Source organism: Ambystoma mexicanum, chromosome 1q (genome assembly GCF_040938575.1).
Source record: "Ambystoma mexicanum isolate Mex_15411 chromosome 1q, UKY_AmexF1_1, whole genome shotgun sequence".
In the NCBI taxonomy this organism is placed as follows: domain Eukaryota; kingdom Metazoa; phylum Chordata; class Amphibia; order Caudata; family Ambystomatidae; genus Ambystoma; species Ambystoma mexicanum.
Window position 1 is genome coordinate 1,160,176,269 of NC_090922.1, and position 17,208 is coordinate 1,160,193,476.

The window sequence follows — 17,208 nt, forward strand, 5'->3', positions numbered from 1 at the left end:
CCTATGAATGCGTTTGTGCTGTTGATTGTTATAACCTTGTCTCTTTACCCCTTTTAAAAGTATATGAAGTACCATTTTGCTCCCACTTCAGGAGAGCTAAACTTGTTCATTTACTTACCGGTTGTGTATTTGTGGTTTGTTCGTGTGTGATATTGAGCTGCTCTTGCTAGTGTAATGTTTTCAAACTGAGTAAATAAATGTATATTATTTTACCAAGAAACCTTGAGTAAGTGTTTGTTTGAAACACTGATTGCTGCCCTTTTGTGCAACCTCTTGTACTGCTCACTTTACTCTTGAGATAAGTCTGGCTGCTCTGCCACTGCTACCACGTTACTGTGTAGTACAGGCTTGTACCAAAGGTGTAATTGTGCTTACACTTGTAGTCCTAATTGCATGTAGTGTTCCCAAAGTGTACTGCATGTGATTCTGCCCAACAGTCCTATGGCCAGACCCTACTCTCTCTGTATCCCATCTAGGAAAGCATCTCCTCCCTCACCCATGGTCCCTACCCACAGATTAGTAAATACTGATATGGACTCAAGTTGTCTAGGTTCTGACTTCCGCTGGAGGGGAAGATCTGAAGGCAGCTAAACTCTCGCGGGCACTATCTACGCTGTCCCTACACTATCTATTGGCTTGTAATTCTAAAGGGGGTATTGGAGTGTGCTTTACAGACACTCTGCCCAAGTCGGGCTTCTTTCTGTCTCGCCCACATGTTCCACTTCCTCTCACTGGCCGATGTTCTTCTCTCACTACTCTCCTCCTTATTTATTTATTGGGTATTTATAATGTACTTATTAACAAAATGTATTCATTTATTTATTTGTACTTCGTTTTCAAAACTTTTACAAACATTTCAAAATACAATTTTAAAAGACATACACTTAATCCTTCAACAGCAATTATAAATCCTTAATTTTACAGTTAAGACAGACATTTACACAGTTAAACTACAAATGGGCTAAAATTAATACAATTTAGACAACCCAAACAATTAAAATACTTGACCAGTTCTCAGTTCAGTCCTAAACCCTCTCAAAACAGTGCACCCTCAGCCAATCAATAACTCCTCTAACATAAATTGGAGTTGCTTTCATTATAGTTTAAAATGTCATAGTAAATATAATATTATAAATAGTAAAAAATGCTGGCCGAAGAGCTGCATATTTAAGAACAATACTAAAATATACTCCTAACAGCTGAGGTAACGAATAGTCACTTGGGATAACTTCTTACTATCTTGATACAGCCCATTCTCTAGCACCCAAATAAGCAATACATTAGTTCTTTGGTATTAATTTGTTTATGATTCCCCATAGCCTAAATAGGCCAATATGCACCCTTTCGTTCTTAGAATTTAAGCAATAGGTCCAAAAAGAGTCTGATTTAATAAAATCGTAGCTATGTACAAAACATCTGAGCGTTATCATTATTGCTTGTCCCAAATGTGAGCACTCAGTAAAGAAATGTTTGGCAGTCAGTGTGTTTTGAGGTGCAGTCCTTCCAACTGCACATGCCTCTTAATATGTCAACTCCCTACCCCTTTTGCCACTGTCCCTCCAATATCTCTCACACCTTATAAACCCCGCCTCCCCAATTTTATGTTACCACCTTCTACACAACACTGCTTCTCCCTCCTCCACACTACTCCCTCCTCCACTCTACTTCTCCCTCCTCCACACTACTACTCCCTCCTACACACACTACTACTACTAATACACCCTCCTTTCACTCACACAAACGCTTCACATTGACTCTCTAAACTTCCCACCCTAACCACACTCATTACCCTTTCACACACTCTCAATGCAGTACCACCTGCACTCACTAACCAATGCCTCTAAAGCACCAAATGCCGCCTCCACAATCCACTCCACCATCCTTCCTTTGGCTGGTCTCTGCCACCTCCACCTCCTCTGACTTCACCTGAACAACCCACACCTACCTGTTTTCTGTAGCTTCTTTTAACCCACTCCTAACTTCCTGATTGATCCTCTGGCCCTAGCCAATCTCTCACTGCCGTCCCGGAAGGTGTTACATAAAGGAAAAACGTTATAAGGCCCATTAAGCCCCGACCCCTTTCTCTGTGCAAGGTTTGCTGCAGAACTGTAATGGCTTCTGAAAACGGTCCTAGTTCGTGTTGGCGGTGTCTGGCCTGGTCATCCCTAAATTGAGTTCATTTTGGTAGCGTTGATGTTCCCGGTGATCTAGGGGACCTGTGCCGGTTCCTTTTGTGGGTGGGCCATGGTTGGTGTGCGGTGCACGGCCTAACGGAGAGCAGCGTAGGAGCTCCAGCCCCTCGCTCTACTAGTTGCCTTTCCCCTGCAGCTTCTGTCCTTCTCCTCACGCCAGGATTTTCGTGGGTGTGCCGGTTTCCAATTCTCTCTGCGCTGACTCTTTCTGCAGAAGAACATGTAAATGCTGTGGGATTGTAGGATGCTGTTGTATACTCTTTTTGCTGGTACTCTCCTCCCATTATCTGGGTATTTATGAAAAGACAGGAAAATACTGTGCCAGCACTTGGCGTCATAGGCATGAGGTGATGCAAATCGGTACTGCACATGAACAAGCTGGCACTTGGGTGGAACAGGAATTGGAGCCCTCTCAACTGCCACAGTCTTCCTCTGCGTTAGGACTGGCACTGGATTACTCCCTGGTAGGCCTCTCACCCCAGGCTGAGAGGGTTTCTATCCCCTCTTGGCAATGTCAGACTACTGACCTGGTCACATAAAATGTTTATTAAAAAACACACACTCACACACTCACACACTCACACACGCACACACGCACACACGCACACACGCACACTCACACTCTCTTACCCAAACTTGTGACATTCACTTTTTCCTTCTAGTTTCCTAAATATTCGTACATGCATACTGTCCGCATGATACAATGTAATAAGACTATCAAGTGACACATCAAAGAAAAGGGGGTAAACAACATAGAATTGCCTGGATTCCCCAGAAGAAAACCGTAACATTACAATTGGAATGAGCATTCAGCAGCACACAATTTGTCTCATCCACTGCTTCCACATGATCTGGAGTGCACCAATGTTTGCATCCTTGTTGTGGCCCATTGACATGTCCTGGTCCTCTTTCTAATCAACCTAATTAATCATTTAAAGATTGCCTCTGGTAAACACTCCACGGGCTGTATTTGCACCATCGCAAACTCTCCGATCTCTCTTGCTCCTCTTGAGATACTTCTCTTTGCGGCTGTCATCTTATGGCGGCTCCATGCGAGCAATTCAGGAAATTAGATGGTCTTCTGTTGTTCGTATCTCCTTCTGGATTGAGTTCCAAAGTTTTGCCAAGATGCAGAAGAATGCTGATCCACCAAATTTCTGCTTTGAGTATTGTATTGGTTTGAGGCGAATGTCGTTGCTGGACCTTAGTGTTTGGTTCGGTTTGTAGATGGAGATTTTGACCTGTATGAAGTCCTCTTCTTGGCTGTGGACTGCTCTGTGAGTTATGCAGAGTGTTTTGAAGAAAAGTCTGTTTTGACTGGTAGTCAATGTAGGGTTCTCGGTGCTAGTGATATGTGTTCTCTCTTACTGAGTCTGAGGAGTAGTTTTGCTGCTGTGTTCTTTGTTTGCTGTAGTCTTTTGGTAAGGTAGTTCAGCATTCCGGGATAGAGGCTGTTTGTGTAGTCTATTCTTGACATTAAGAGGGAGTTGATGGCGAGTGCTCTATAGGGAAGGTGAAGAAAGGTAGCATCCGCTTGATTGTGTGTAAGTGGAAGAAGCACTTTACTACTGCATTGACTTGTGGTTTGAGTGTTAAGCCGTTGTCCATTAATATCCTGAGGTTTTTAACCTCTTTGGAAGTACATTTTCCCATTTTGTAGGCCATGGAATGTGGTGTTGGTTCGACGAGTTGTTGGGCATGCTCATTATTTCTGTTTTGTACTCCTCCAATGGTTCATTTCTGTGAGGCGGTTGATAAGGGCTGTGTCTTGTCCACTAGTGTTCATTTTGCAGCTGATTTGTGTGTCGTTTGCATAGTTATAGCAAGTGAGAGCATGGCCCTCATATAGGTTTGGTGGTATCCTGCCGGTAAATCCAGTGGGATACCACCAAACAGTAATATCGATACTGGCACCTGATCTACCGGAATTACCGGCAGATTACAGGTGCCAGGAAGAGTATGCTAATGCCCATTCCATGGAGTGTTTTTTGCTGGTGGGGTGCCTGATTTACCTCCAACTCTTGGCTGGAGGTAAATCAGGCAAACCCACTGGCACACTTGTACTCTGCCGGTCTGGAAACGTGCAGGTAAACGGAATTACCGGCACATTAATTCCAGACTGACAGGGTCATGTCATAATGAGGCCATGTCTTTTGATGAGAGGAGTATTGTAGGTGTTGAGGAGCAGTGCTTAGAGTGAGGAGCTTTGTGGAACTCTGCAGGTTGTTCTGCAGTGTGCTGAGTTGAAGGGGTTTAGCCACGTTGTTTCTGTTCTTTCTGCTAGGAAGGATTTTCGCCATAGTAACGCTGTGTTGCCGATTGACTATTTCTTTGACTCTTATGATGAGTGTTTCATGGTGGACTGAGGGCTGCTGATAGATCTAGTAGTATTATTGCTTATCTGACATTGGAGTCTGTGTTGGTTTTTAGATCATCCGATATAGATAGTAATGCTATTTCCATTCCTCTAATGGGTCTGAAGCTGACTTGTGCCTTGCTTAGTATCTGATTGTTTTCTACATGTTTCAGGATTTGTTTGTAAATGTAGCTTTCTATGAGTTTTGCCAGGTACGGGAGGTTTGAAGTTGGTCGGTAGTTAGTTGGGCCTTCCATGTTTCCCAATGGGTCTTTAAGGAGTGGCTTGATGTATGTCGATTTGAAGGCATGTGGCACATTTACTGTTGCTAGTGAATGTTTGAAGTGGTTGCAGAAGTATTCTGCAGGTTTTTTTGGGCGAATGTGCTCTGGTACATGTCTGGCATGCAAGGATCTGCTGGCGAGCAGGCTCTATTTCTTTTGTTCACTAGGGTCATCAATTTTTCTGTTGAAATTGGTGAGTACTTATTTAGTCTTGTAGTGTTTCTGGCATTGGCTGGTTAGGGGAGTTGGTGGTGGTTTTGGGCATGCTGACTTGCTGGATGTTTGTGATTTTGTTTTTGAAGTGGCCTGCAAGGCCATCGTAACGTTTTTGTGAGGGTGTGGGTATGTTATTGGGGGCATTTAGATTTCTTAGCTTGTGATGTTGAACGGCTCTTTCTGGGTGTTGCCTGCATTTCTGATACGTTTATTGTAATATTTATTACGCCTTTGTATAGTCGTATCTGTCTTTGGTATGTGATTTATTTCCGTTGATTATCGTTTTTCCTTCCTTCCTGTTCTAGTTTCTTGTTAATTTTGTTCGGGCTCTGAGGTGGGATCTGAACCATCTTGCCAATGTTTTCTTTAGTGAGGGGTTAAATGTTTTTTCCGGTGCAATGTCATCTAGTGTTTTTGTAATCCATTTTTGTATTGTCTGAGTTCTTTCTTCGATGTTGGATGAGTCCAAGATGGCGATTGACCGTTTCATGGATTACAGTCTGGTGTTTAGTTCCATAATGTTTATATATTTCCAGTTCCTTTTCTAAATTGGAGGGATTTCGGGAGGTTAATTAGTATTCGTGTTGTAAAGTAGATCACAAAGGGTATTGTGAGGTGGTCGCTTCAGCAGATCTGCATCGGGGGTGCAGTTGTGGCCAGGTTGCTTTTGCAAAAGGGCTCATCTAAGGTGTGCCCTGCTGGATGTGTTGCTCCCTTTACTAATTGCTGTAAATGCATCATTGCTAGTTGATTTGTTAGTATTTTAGGTGAGTTTGTGTTTTCTTCTTCAAACCAGATGTTGAAATCTCCTATTATGATCATATGATCATATGGTCATATTTGATGGTGATGGCATCCACAAGTGTGATTCACAGTTTGGGATGTTTAGTGGTGGTTTTGTCATCTTCAGGTGATCTTTGCAACAGTCAGACCTCCTCCTCTTTTTCTTTCTCTGTTTATTCAATTTGAAAGTGTTGGGTAGGGATGTGTGTGTGACTGCCTTGATGTTTTGAGTCAGTCAGGTTTTGGTGGGGAATAGGATGTCTGTTCCTCCATCCCTTAGGAGTTTGTATACCTCTGTGGTGTGTTTTGAAATGGAACTAGCATTGATTAGGCTCCAGTATATGTTTTTGTTTTCTGGGGTTTGTTTGTCCTTTGAAAATTAGGTTAGTAATTTGAGTTGGTATTGATACAGTTTTCCTTTAGATTCTGCATTCGGTTTTATTGCTTCGTTAAGTAGATCTAGAAGGTTGCATTTTGGGTTTATTTTCTTTGGGGTCCTATGCCTGCTTGTGTTTATTATTTATGTCTAAAACAAAATGCAACCAAAGGAAAGACAATGGGGATAGCTTAAATGGCCCAGAGATTCGTCCCCATATTAAAACCTGTGTTCTACTTCCAAACTAAAGGAATCTCATGGCCTTGGTGTTGTGATCTCTATGGCCAAAAAGGTCAGACAATGTAGTCTTCTAACTTATATGGAACTACGTTAACATAACTCTCTTTTGTAAAAAACAAAAATGTATTACAATTTTATTCAGTTGTCATAATTGTCCTTAAAAACATATAAAACAATACACATTACATTCATTATTACCAATAAGGAAAGTGCAAAAGTGCAAGATATAAAGTGCAATTCAAAAACAATGTTTTCACTTTTCAAATATTACAAATAACCATGTAACCTATTAGTTCTTCTTCCGAAAGACCAACCTGAGACACACGTAAGCTTTTACACAATGCTGTCTAGTAAAAATGCTAATTAGCCGAATCCTATCAGTAAAACCGACTAGGTTCTAAACAAACATTGGTACTTGATTCTACTACACTGTTTTTCTTACAGTGGTGAATAAACCCAACATGTTTCGTGGTACTTTTATAAATGCACATTTAACAAGAACTTCATCATGGGGAAGTTCATCAAGCAGGTCGCATAAGCTGTGTAAACTTTCTTTTCTTTTCACCATCAGATAGAGAACAACTGATCTTCTCGAGTGCTAAGCAGCAATTTATTCACTTTTTCTGCGGTTGGAAGTAGATGTGTCTTCATTGTAGACTGCCATATAATTATGATGATTCATTCTGTACCCTCATTGTACGGGCAGCTGAAAAGCACTGACTTGTGTAGTTTAGTGCAAGCATCCAAACAATCAGTCAGTACACTTTATGTTAGGCCACTCGTAGTCCATATCTACACCGTGACGTTCGGTTTCACCAAATACACTATAATCCGCGTCCTTTGTCGGCCATGCAAAATTCAATCAGCAGGCCACGAGATTACTTTAGTTTGGAAGTATTCTTTATGTCTCGCAAATATTTTGTGATGAACGGTCTGAGTTCATTTAGTTCAGTTGTGCTTCTGCGGATTTCATGTCTGTATTTGTGTTTTAAGTATTCCTCCTTATGTGTTTAGGCTGTTTGTTGGTGGTTGGTTGTGCGAGTGGGGGGATATGTTGATAGGTAACGCAATAAGTAGAGTGATTTTAGTCTTGTTTCATCAAAGTGCCTCTCTTCCATTGGGCAGTGTGGCGTGCTGTTTATTGGTGTTGGTTGGCTGTCAGGTGGCATAGTTTGAGATGGTTGGTCTTCCTCGATTTGGTTAGTTCTATTTTCGCTACGAGTTTTGCATCAGTCTTTCCTGGTACAATGCATTTTTGCGGTACGGGCTTGTTGGTTAGAGGCTAAATTCTTGTTTGATTTTGGGTCTCTTTTTCCAGTTAGGTTGGCTGTTTGGGTCTTTTCCGGGTGGGTTGTTTGGTTGTTTTGGTTGTTGGGTTGTTGACAAGGTTTTTTCTCTTATTCCTCCTTGAGGAGTATAGTGTAAACTTCCTCTTATAGTCTGGCAAACCTAAAGCTACGGCTTCAACTAACATTCTCTTTATCCTTTCAAAGGCATCCTTGGCTTCTACTGTCCTTGAAAGAGGTTCAACCATACTGGCCTTCGCTTAGTAACAGTTTAACTATGCCTGCAGATCCTGAACTCCTTTGCCTGAAATAGCCCACCATGCCCAAACATGCTTTAATCTCTGTAGCAGTGTGAGGTTTTGAGATTTTGTGTACAGATTCTTTCCTAGAATGGGTGATAGTTCAGTGTACAATTATGATCCCATGCCCTAGATAATGTACTCTCTCCACACATAATGGTAGCTTCTGTTTGGATGCTTTGTGTCTTTTATTAGTTAATACAGTCAGGCAAACCTGTGTGTCTAATGTGCAGGCTTCATATGAAGGAGAAATGAACGACAAATTGCTAACAGATTGCACCAATGCAGAATTCTCAGGGAAATTAGTATCATCTAGATCTTTCTTTAATTTCTGAGAAAACAAGTTGGGGGACTCGGAGTGTACCCATGGGGCAGCCTGATCCACATGTACTGAATTCCTCTAAATGAAAATGTGAACAGGAATTGACTGTAGGTATGTGTTTTAAAAGAAGAAAGCAGTGCACAAGTCTACTACTGTGAAATGTGTAGCAGTAAACAGGATAATATCGCAGCTGAAGAGATGACAACATAATTCAATGTTCTTAGGTCTTGCACAAATCTGAAGGTATTCTTACCAGGCTTCTTCACAGGACGAATTGGGGTACTGCATGGCTTGAAGGTATGAATGATAATTCCTTCCTTCAAGAGGGATTCTATGGCAAGGGCTATTCCCTCTTCAGCTTCGGGTTGCAAGGGATACTATGGAATTTGGGGTAGCTTCTTGGATGGATCAATCAATCTTCTTACTGGCTCTGTATTTCGGATGTACCCCACTTCAATATTATGTATGGACAACAAGAATTCTGGCCCAGCGCTTATCGGTTTTTGTAAATCAGGTGATGTGTCCAACCTCCTGCTTCTAGTAACACTGGCCTATCTGACATAACCTAGAGTACAGCTAAGACAGCATCAGTATTCTTACTAGACACACACAGACACCCCGTCTGATGTACAATAGATGGGTCAATTCAGTTTGCATCACAAATCTCTAACAAGTAGGTTAACTAGATCAGAAGCACTGAGGATGAATGCATGCGTGTCAGTAATGCGACCTAGAGTAACCATTAGGGGCACAAAGACTTTATGTACTTTCGGAATTTTAGATATCCCTATCAATTCATGGTTTCTGAAAATAATGGTATATCAGGAAAATATTCTCATAGTATAGCGGAATTACTAGCACCAGTGTCCAACAAGCATCAAACAGATTGCCCCTTGAATTCGGAGTAATATATGGACCATCTTGATCTACCTGTCTCAGGGGACAGGTAGTGAGGTGATCTCTCAGGCAGAAGGGATCTTGTTTGATTTTGGGCTGCAATGGCCTGTTCAGAATTAACCTTGCTGCACTAGAATTTGGGACAGAACATTGCACACTAGTGATGGGAGTTGGGAAAGGGACCTTCATCTTGAATAAAAAGGAAATTGTTTCTGTGTTCTGTAAGGGCATTCATTTTTCCAGTGCCTCATCTGCTTGCAATAATTACATTCCATTGGATCCACATAATGTCGCTGCCATGTCCCTACCCTACTGTCTAATCATCCTCAAAGCTGTCCCCTTCTGCCAGATGGTGCCTGTCCCTGCACTTGCAAATGTTGCTATTGCAGAGTGATGAGCTTGTCCTCCATGTTCTCTTTCTTTTGTTCCTGGCACGCCACACCATGTTTCACTGCTGGCATTAGTTTCGACAATGGTTTATTTGCCATCCTATACATATTGCTTTTAGTTTTTTGGTGCACTTCAGAGACATAAGCAGTCTAAATAATCTTCAAGGGATTCACCCATATTTAGCTTATAATTCCCTATATTGCCCAAGTCTGTTTTCCTGGAGCACACTACAAGGGTAGCAGTGATCAACCTATTCCTAGTCTGTTCTTGCGCATTGCTGGTGCCTGGATTCACTGCATGCAAACTAGCATGTTGTACTAGTCTCTGCCTGACTATAGGAGGCATTATCAATTTTATCAGCTGATTCATATTTGCCCAGGCTGGATAATAACACTGGATAACAGTGAGAATTTCTTCAATAAACTGCTGATGCTCTTGCTGTATATAAGGGAATTATTTAGCCACATTTTGTAAATTCCCTGAAGTCCAAGGAACATGGATGGTGTGCAAAAGAGGTTCTTCTTCTCGTACTGCATCTCTCGGAACTTGCTGGCACTAGGAGGACTGAAGTGTTTAACCCATATGATGTACCTCACCCCATCACAGGCGGGGTATGGATTAGAGGCAAAATATTTTTTGCTGCAATCCCTTGGGACCGTCTGCGCTCCCATCACTGAAAGAAAAGGGACCGCAGAACTTCTTCCCGGCTGCATTACCACATTCGATACTGGCATGTTCTACGGTGGACAGTAGGTGCCTGTGCGATTATCAGGGACCGGGCAGTCTAAGCTAATGCCTGATCTCCCAGAGTTGCTGTGCACAGATTAGTAAGGGAATCAATTATATTTTCTGCTGTCTACTCATCCTATCATCCTGTTTCTCATCTATTATTTGGGAATATAGCAGGATGGATGACCTGGAAAGGTGTCCCCTAATTTTTGCAGCCCTGTAATGAGTTCAAATAGAGAGATGGTGAGATGCGGTATCCCCCCTCCTTATGACACCTTTACGCCATCCTACCAGATAAGATATTTAGAAACTCTACCCCCCATTCCCTTCACAGTCTGTGTTGAAGTCAAGGATGCAAGCGGGAACATTGTATAAAGAGCGCAAGAGATTGAAAAGCGTGTGATGAAAGACACAAGGTAACCAGTGACAGAGTGGTCTGGCACCACGTGGGTGCTCAATCGAAGGTCTCTGTAAGGTATCCAGCCAAGAAGAGGCAGGAACGACAGTAAGAACATTGTGTGAAGTGAATGGAAATGTTGATGCAATGGATTAAGCAAAACCCATTGCACATGTGAAATTCTTTGATTATTGATATCAAGAGGAAAATGTTGAAAGTGAGATTAAAGATCTGACTAGGAATGTGTTATTATTTGATGGTCGTAGCTTGCTCCCATCCTAAGAGTTAGGTTTAGATAGGCACCCAACCAACCAATTGAAGTTCATTAAACACCCTTGAACGGTGATCACTTCTGTCTGTCTTCAATGTTTGACACCATGCCTTCCTTACATGTGTTGTCAGGAGTGGGATACGACTCAATTGAGACAAATTGGGGGACCCTAAAATACCAGAAACTTAGTCACAGAGACTCGGATCCCTCTACCGCCATGAAAGAATCCACAGGCTTTGATATTTGCAGCAGTATAGAAGCTACTATCCCTCCAGGGAAAAGAGGGATGATTCCCATGGACTTAGTCCTAATACCCCCTGAGGGTTGTTATATAAGACTGGCCCCAAAATCTGTCCTAGCCCGGAAGTTTTGTCTGGATGTTCTAGCAGGCGTCATAGATCCCAACTTCCGGGGGGGTGGGGCATAAAGGTTCTCCTACAGAACCATGGCAAAAATCCATTTGAAATACATTGTGGGGCCAAAATTGCATACAGAATTCTTGAGAAGGCTCCATTTTCCCGTTTAAGGAAGAAAGTGAACCCGAAGAAACTGAGAGAGGTAGCTTAGGCTTTGGAGAGGCTGATGAACCATCCATCACTGAGGCAAAGACAGAAGAACCACCTACCATCCTTCCCGATCTAGTCTTCGCCCAGTGAAATGATCCAGCACTTGCAGAGGCTTTCTTGCAAGTGATTCCTTAGGGAGAAGGACTAGAAAAGGGTAGCCCTATTTTCTTACTGAAACAGGAACTACTATATAGAGAAGAAACCTCCAGAGAAGGCCTAAGTAAAACTCAATTAGTAATCTCCCAAACCCATCGTAAGATGGTGCTAGAGATTGCACATTCTCATTTAGAACAATCTAAAACCCAAGCTCGCATTAGTGGAATATTCTATTGGCCAGGAATCCAGGCTGACATAAAGAACTTTATCCAGACATGTGAAATATGCCCGAAAATCAGCACGCATATTTCCTTACCTGCCCCTCTAAACCCCTTACCCATCATAGAAGTCCCTTTCTCCCAATCCCAAATTGGAATGGATATCATTGGACAAATACACATTTCTAGACTGGGTAACAAATATGTCCTCGTAATCGTTTATTACGCTACCCGATACCGGGAGGTGTACCCCATGCAGAACAATGCAACCGAACAAATCTTAAAACACATATTATCATTCTTTTCAAGGGTTGGTTTCCCCCAGGAAATTCTAACGGATCAAGGATCCAATTTTTCAGCAAACTTATGGGTGAAGTCACTACATATTTCTACTTTAAGAACCTCGGTTTAGCACGCGCAATCGGACAGATTGGTAGAGAGATTTAACAAAACCCTGAAGATGATTTTGAGAAAATTGGTAGACAAGGATGGTAAGGATTGGGATATCCTCATTCCCTGGGCCCTATTTGCAGTAAGAAAGACTCCTCAGGCATCCACCAGCTGGCTAGAGAACCACAAGATGCCTTAGACATGCTCCGGGAGGCCAGGAAAGAGAGGGAAGAGGCATCTATTCCCGTCTCTAAACAGCTACCCAATTACTAAAGCATATTAAACTCGTTTGAAATCTAGTCTACACTCACATGGAAAAAGCTTGAGCCCAACAAAAGTTCACCTATGACAAGAAGGTACATTTTAAGATCCTTTTCAGTAGGACAAAAGGTATTAGTCCTCTTACCTACCTCTGAAAATAAACTTGTCTCAAAGTGACATGGGCCATATGAGGTACTAGAGCACACAGGCACCTGTACGTATAAAATAGCCCAACCTGACAGTAAGCAAAAGACCCACCTTTACCATGTAAATTTCTTAAAGGAGTGGAAAGAAAATCCTTCCGCTGCTTCTGCTTCAATACTGTCTTGTTTGGTACTGGAGGTGATAGACAATTCTGTGCTTATTCCCAAGAACTACCTAGACAGAAGCAAAAAGAGTTCAACAACCTGGTTATGGCATTCCCCGATGAATTCTGCGAGAAACCAGGGATAGTAAATGGTACGTATCATTATATTAGAACTCCAAAGGCAAAGGTGGTCCATTTAAAACCCTATAGACTCCCAGAAGCCCGAAAACAAATAGTGGTTGAGGAAGTGAAAACTACTCTGAAGGCAAATTCATGATCCCTCTGTTTTGTTGGTACCTGGACCTGATAATTCTTGGAGGTCTTGCATAGACTTCAGGCAGGTCAACGCCATCTCTGCATTTGATGCATATTCTATGCCACACATCAATGAGTTAATAGATAAACTCGGAAGTGCCACATTCCTATCAACCCTATACTTAACCAAGGGATATTGGCAGGTCCCTGTACATGGACCTGATAAGGAAAAGGCAGCTTTCTCGACGGCCCTGGACTATTCCAGTTTAAAGTACTCACTTTTGGCCTGCATGGGGCCCAGCCACTTTTCAACTGCTTATGGACCGGATATTACAGCCCTACTCTGATTTCTGTGAGGCCTATATTAATGACATAGGGCCTCATTCAGAGTATGGAGGTAATCATGGTGCTATTTGCACCATGACTACCTCCAATACCGGTACCGAGTCCGACCTGGTTCAATGGGGACTTACCGGTCCATTCCGACTTTGGAGGGACCGGTAAGTCCCCATTGAAAAAACCATTCCCCATTCCCATTTCAGCCCCCATAGAGCTCAATGGGAATGGGGATGTAGCTAATAACGGTACCGCAAATTGCGGTACCGTTATTAGCTCTAAAGTCCCTTAACGGGTCCCGTCCTTAATGCCTGGTCAGACCAGGCGTTAAGGAAGGGACCCGCTAAGGGAACTCGGAATAGGGCGCAAAGGGATTACCGGCACCAATGTCCTTAACGGTGCCCGGTATCCCTTTGCGCCCAACTCGTAATGAGGCCCATAGTCATTTATAGTAAGACTTGAGAAGACCATCTTTTTCATCTTCCTACTATTATGAGAACCCTCAGAGAGGTTGGCTTAGCTGCTAATCCATTCAAATGGAAGCTGGCTCAATCGGCCGTGAAATACCTCTGCTTCTTAGTAGGGAACAGCAGTGTCCATTCCTAACAAGAAAAAGTGAAAGCCGTCCTAGATACCACCATGCCTAAAACCATGAGAGACCAAAGGGCATTCCTAGGATTCACTTGCACGCCCACATAAACATACATACATACCATTACATACTTACAAACACAATCATAACAGACACGCACTCACGTACACACTCTTGTATACACATTTATTTTTAAAAAACTCCAGATCACATGCGCTTACAGACAGGAAGCAGGGTCCCGATTCCTGACTGCAAGCGCATCGAGCTGGAGGCAGAGCATCTCCTGCCCGCGCCACCTGCAGTTTCCCCACCCAGCCCTCACCCTGATTTAATGTCAGGGTGAGGGCTGGGGCAGGGTCCCCCCGCTGGTCCTAGTGTCACAGGGGGCCCAAACACCATGGTGGGTTGCAGGGGCCCCGGCTACACCAGTGGTTGCACCTAGACTTCAAACTCTTTTTTGAAAATCTAGGACCCTCTTTAAAAGTCTGATGGTTGTGTTGAAAAAAAGTGGTATTTGTGAATACCACCTATTTAACCATTCTGCCCAATTTAGGGTATGAGTACTCAAACCCAGTAAAATCACCTGCTTGCGACTGGAAGTAAAACAGGTGGTGATTGTGGTGGTGATGGATGGCATTATTACTGCATGCATTAATGTTGCCTGTCCCCAATGTGAATCTAAACATAGGGAGTAATCCTAGCTCCAACGGTGATCGTGAATACTCAAACAAATCGGCCCCAAATGGAAAACTGCCATATGTTTCAACTAAATGCTATTTGTACCTCTACCCTAGCTAGGCAGGTTTTGTTTGTTCCCTCTCCTTCACCTGCTCTTGCAACTTCCTGCCTCTGACTACAATATTAGCCACACATTCAAAATGCACATTCCCTTATCATACAGTTTTAGCCCAGACTCATGCAAATCTCCTTGTCTAATAGCCAATAGAAATTCGGAAAAGCTAGATTTGACCAAATTAGGCAATAGACGGGTGATTCGGGTTTGGACAAAGGAGTTCACCCGAGCTTAATAATTCTCATAGATATATGAGAGATGGCATGCAAGAGACATTGCACAATGAAAGAGGCGGTAGTTTGGAGAGACGCTGCTCTTCTCTTCGTGGTGGTGCTCCTTCAGCCATTAAGCCTCGCCCCTAGCCTCTCCTTATATTGGTGCTCGACGGTGTGGTCAAAGGAGGTCCCTTCAACAAAGCCACAAATATTGGATTTGCCAGTTCATGTGGAATTCCTGTGGAACATTTCACCCATCGTAGCTTCCAGAATGTGCACTCATTGCTTTTTTAGAAAGAAGTATTATGATTGGCCTACATAATTATGGAATATTGGGGAACTTGTCTGCCATGGTAATTAGCGTACGTCTATCATCATTCATGTAACAATGCACACACATATGTGTTGCTATTGCGTGAGTTTCTCCAAGAATGTCCATTTAGTTTGGGCTATTATAAGCCAAAACTATTGCATTAGAGTACGGATGGGGAGAAATGGAATATGAGGAGGGACACAAAGCTGGCAGGTGTTTGGTTATTTGTTTACCCATTGACTGCCCATGGCCATGCTACTCCATTTAGCCATTCCCACCAAGTTCCTTCCTCTCCCAAACACCTCCTCTTGGAATTTCTTTGAACTTGCTTTAAGGAAGCCTCACCATCAAACTCTGATATGATATGATCGTTTATTTGTATAGCGCCTACACACAATGTGTTTCAAAGCGCTTCAAGGCAAGGGAGGGAACAAGTGAAAATACAACCACATTCTTACAGGCCATGAACAGTAAGGATGCAAAATTAACTATCGTACTCGGCCTGACGACATTTCAGATAGTGCAACATAGATAAGGAAGGGAGGGGGAGAGTGGGAAGGAAATGGAAACAGACAGGCGACTACAGTACTAGGCCTAATGACATTTCTGGTAGAGCCGGAGAAAAACAAAAGGTGACGGAGAGGGGTGCAGAAAGGGAGGGGAGGAACAAAACAAGCGACTATCATACTAGGCCTGACGAAATTTCAGATAGTGCTGGAGGGGTGGTGGGGAGGAAAAAAACAGTAATGGGAGGGTGGAGGAAACAGACGAGGTTGCTATCATATTAGGTCCAGGGACAATTCTGATAGAGTAAGTGCATAGAAGAAAGTAAGGGGAGGAGATAGGAAAAGGGAGAAAGGAAAGGAGGAGAGAAAAGAGAGTAAGCAGTCAGAAAGAGTGGAGAAGCAAGAGTGGAGAGCGAATACAATTGCAGAAGTCAGTAGTAACACATAATGTTGCAAGCCAGAATACAAGATGAAGATGGGAACAGCATGATTCAGGGTCACCATGAGTACAAGATGCAAAGGAAGTCCAGCATGAGAGTTGAGAAAGATTGACGCACCGTGAATGAAGTCCATAAAAGTCAATTCCAGCATTGGCCACAAGACAGTGATGGTGAAGGAAGGCACCAGGTGGGCGGGGCTTGCTAAGTGGTGAAAAAGAGCAACAGGCAGGAAGGTACCAGGTGGGCGGGGCTTAGGCCAGGTGACCTAGATCCACTTGCACCTGCTCCCCATCTGCAAAGGGAAAAAAAGCTGGAGGGCTCCTTAAGTAGGGAAACAGAGCGGCAAGCACGAAGGCACCAGGTGGGCGTGGCTTGCTAAGTGGTGAAAAAGAGCGGGAAGCAGGAAGGCACCAGGTGGGCGGGGCTTGCTAAGTGGTGAAAAAGAGCGGCAGGCAGGAAGGCACCAGGTGGGCAGGGCTTAGGCCAGGTGACCTAGATCCACTTGCACCTGCTCCCCATCTGCAAAGGAAAAGAAACTGGAGGGCACCTTAAGTAGGGAAACAGAGGCAAGCAGGAAGGCACCAGGTGGACGTGGCTTGCTAAGTGGTGAAAAAGAGCAGGAAGCAGGAAGGCACCAGGTGGGTGGGGCTTGCTAAATTGTGAAAAGAGTGGCAAGCAGGAAGGTACCAGGTGGGCGGGGCTTGCATTCGAAGTGGCTGCCAGTGTTTTTTCAAAGCAGTCTTCTGAGAGTGAATGACTTAATTGCAGATGTTAACGTGCAACCGGTGTAATAGAAATGCCAACCAGGTCTACCTTCAGCCACTTGATTTATAAGCACCATGCGTGTCCTTTACTGAAGTCCTGCCTAAAAACAAGCATTGG

At 43.3% G+C, this 17,208-nt stretch overlaps 1 protein-coding gene across 2 annotated transcripts in view; it reads left to right on the forward strand.

Moving 5' to 3' along the window:
- The window catches only part of ERICH3 (glutamate rich 3), a 728,475-nt gene that overhangs the window by 46,982 nt on the left and 664,285 nt on the right, over positions 1-17,208 (forward strand). The gene's annotated exons all lie outside the window — the stretch shown is intronic.